This window comes from Equus quagga, chromosome 17 (assembly GCF_021613505.1).
Source record: "Equus quagga isolate Etosha38 chromosome 17, UCLA_HA_Equagga_1.0, whole genome shotgun sequence".
NCBI lineage: Eukaryota > Metazoa > Chordata > Mammalia > Perissodactyla > Equidae > Equus > Equus quagga.
The window spans coordinates 26,027,841-26,031,582 of NC_060283.1; positions in this window are offsets into that span (position 1 = coordinate 26,027,841).

Below are 3,742 nucleotides of genomic sequence, written 5' to 3' on the forward strand. Positions count from 1 at the left end.
ACTTTCCAAATTTGGACATGGGACGCTCAGATTGAAACAACAGGCCCAAAATCCCGCATTAGCTTGTGGCCAAACCAGATTACTGCCAGACCCGCCCCAGGATGGCATCTTCTCGGCCTTGAGTCATCTGACCGTTCATGGTGAACAAGGTCCTGTGGCCACGGGGAGGGGACACACCGATTGTCTGAAGTCCCTCGGGTCCCACCCTGGAAGCTGGAGGTCGATGAGTCTCCCCAAATGACAGGTATCAGAGTATCGAGGTTCTGTTGGTGATGAAAGAGTAAGAGGACCCCAGAGGGAGAGGCGACAGAGCCAGGACTACAGTCCGGGAAGCCCCTGACGGTTCTGTTGGACCCACGTTCCCGCACCTCCATGGCTGTGTCTGTAACGTGGGGACGACATATTTCTCTTCCTGGAAGCTGACCGTCTCTCAAGGCCTCTCCCACCCTGGGGTCAGCAAGGGGCAGTGGAAAGCCAGGAGCCCGGGCACTGCCGCTTATTAGCTGTGTGCCCACGGGCAAGTTACATTCCCTCTCTGGGCCTCAGTTTGCCCCATCTTAAAGGAGTAAGACTAGATGAGAGATGGCAAAGAGGTTTACTGCCCTGTCCACTGTGCTCGATTGGCAGCGACGGCACCGGGAAATGGCTGGAAGGGGTGCTGAGGCCACATCTGACCTCAGTGGGAGGGTGACGTGCACACGCCTGTCGCCAGATCGAGGAGTCCCATCCGGCAGGACTGTGTGACGGTCCTCGTACTGTGGGAATCGGCGCCAGGTCTGTGGGTTCGTGTCCACCCGCTGGAATCCCAGGGCTCCCCCCGCCCCAAGGGCCTCCTTCTTTGTACAGCTTTGACTCCCCACTCTGCCCGACCCAGAGCCTCGGGGTCACCCAATCAGAGCGGGAAGTTGGGGAGCCCTGGAATTTGGGGACCCCATGGCCAAGCCCCCAGGGCTGCCCCCCACCCTGCACCAAGATTCGGGGGAGAGACGGGAAAGGAGAGTGTTGCAGGCTGACCTCCCTCTGCCCAGTAACTGTGTGTTTCTGAGAAAATTGCCCTCAAATTGAATTTTTGTAAGTGGAATCTTATTTCAGCAAAGATTTACAACACAATTTCTGAGCTACTTCATCTTCATTTTGAAGTAGTGTTCCTACCGTTTTAGCTTTAGAAAGCCCCTTCCTTTTAAAAGCACTAAGAGTGTTCCACTTGGTCGGGGCCACAGAAACCACCAAGTCCTATCCTTTCAATTTCTGGGAAATTGAGGCCCAGAGCGGGAAGAAGACTGGCGTTTGTCAAGGTCCTGCAAGGTCTCAGGTACCATTTTGGTTCTCTACGTGCATCATGTTCCCCAATTTTCCAACAATACCATGAAATGGGATTGGTGTCATCCCCAGTTAACAGATGAAGAGGCTGAGGCTCGGGAAGATGAAACAGCTGGCACGGGAACACCCAGCTAGTCAGTGGGTGCTTCCGGTCCTCCAGGGACTTCCACTGCCCCCCTCCCGTTATGACCTATGAGGGTCTGCATGACCGGGCCCCTCATTCACGCCCCTCCAACCTCACTGGCCACCTTTCCAGTCCTCAAACCAGACACCCCAGGGCCTTTGCACTTGCTGTTCCCTCTGCCTGGAATGCTCTTCTTGCTCATTTTTACCTGGCTGGATCCTCCTTCCTTCAGGCATCACAACTCATAACTCACACCCCCAAGGGGTCTCACCCTCCCAGCAATCCACACACTTTCTATTCCATTACTTTATTTTCTTCATAACACTTATCACTATATGAAACTATTTATTTAGTTTACTCATTTATTTGTTTGTCATCTCCTCCACTAGAATACAAACTCCCTGAAGAAAGGGACAAGGCCAGCCCGGTGGCACAGCTGTTAAGTTCGTACATTCTGCTTCTCTGCAGCCTGGGGTTCACCAGTTCGGATCCCGGGTGCGGACATGGCACCACTTGGCAAGCCATGCTGTGGTAGACATCCCACATATAAAGTAGAGGAAGATGGGCACGGATGTTAGCTCAGGGCCAGTCTTCCTCAAAAAAAAAAAAAAAGACAGGGACGTTATCTGTTGTCTCCCACTGTATCTCCAATCCCAACAGGACCTGGGAAGTTCAGTGAATACGGACAGAACAAATGAATATGGCCACAGAACTGGGACTTGAATCCAGGTGTACACAACTCTGAAGCCCAGAGATCTCGCCACTGCACCAGAAATGTCCCACACTCCTTAAATTATTGTTCCTGGCAAATAGTTCCTCAATATAAAAGTCCTTTGAAATTTGGTCTTTGGGGTTTTGTTTCTTAGAGCCTATCTGGGCTGTCACAGAAGAGAAACACTTGTTCAAACAGCCCTTTGTTATGTGCCCAGAGGGCAACTGCTGGCATAAATGACTGCCAAGCAGCCGAGTGTGGGAGGCGTGGTAAAGAGACAAGGACGGTGCCCTGGGGAAGGGGATGCAGCACCCGGGGCAACAGCAAGAACCACGGCAGCCACACAATGCCAGGCTCCGTGCTGGTGCTTTATACCCAGTGATGAGCTTGCAAGGTAGGAGACCCATTTTACAGAAGCGGAAACTGAGGCTCAGAGAAGCTAAGTAACAGGGTCCACATCATCCAGCTGGAAAGTAGCAGAGTTGAGAATCAGACCTTTATCATTATAACATGTCCCTCTTTGTTCTGACTTTGAACAAATGTCTCCTTTGTCTGATATTAATATAGCCATTCCAACATTCTTATGATTAGTGTTGGCCTGTATGTCTTTTTCCATCTTTTTACTTTTGTCATATCCATGTCTTTACATTTAAAATAATTTCTTTGTAGACAGCATATAATTTGGTCTTAACTTTTTTAACCAGCCTGACAGTCTCTGCCTTTTAACTGACATGTTTAGACCATTTACGTTTAATGGTATCATCCATATTTTTGGTTTAAATTTACCACCTTGATGTTTGTTTTCTATCTGTCTCATCTGTTCTTTGTTCCCTTCTCCTCTTTTCCTGACTTCTTTTGGGTTAGTTGAGTATTTTTTCTTTTTTTAGTCTTCATTTCATCTCTGTTGCCTTCTTAGCTGTATCTCTCTGTTTTATTTTTAGTGGTTGTCCTAAGGCTTAAAATATGCATCTTTAACTTGTTTAAGAAAGCTTAAAACAGTATGCTTCCATTTCTCCCTCTGGTCCTTCATACAATTGTCAAACATTTTACTCCTGTCTGTATTATAAATGTCACAATACAAACTCTTTCTAAAAAATTTAAAAATGAGTTTATATTTACCCACATTTTTACCACTTCTGACACTCTTTGTTCCTTTATGTAGATCTAATTTTCCATCTAGCACCATTTTTGTCCTACTTGAAGAACTTCCTTTCACGTTTCTTATCATGTAGGTCTTCCAGAGACAAATTCTATCAAAAATGTTTTCACAGATATAGAATCCTTCATTGACAGAGTTTCCATTATCTTCCAGCTTGCGTTGCTTCTAATAAGAAGTCTGTGATCATTTTCTCATGTTCCTCTGTTTTCGTTCTCCAGCTGCTTTTAAGATCTCCCCTTTACAATTGGCCTTTAGAAATTTGATTATAGATACACCCAAGTGTGTGTTTGTGTGTGTGTGTGTGTGTGTATCTTGTTTGGGATTCATTGTGCTGCTTGGATGTATGGATATATAGTTTTGATCAAATTTGGAAAGGTTTTGGCCATTACTTCCTCAAATACATTTCTCTGTTCCTCCCCATGCTCTG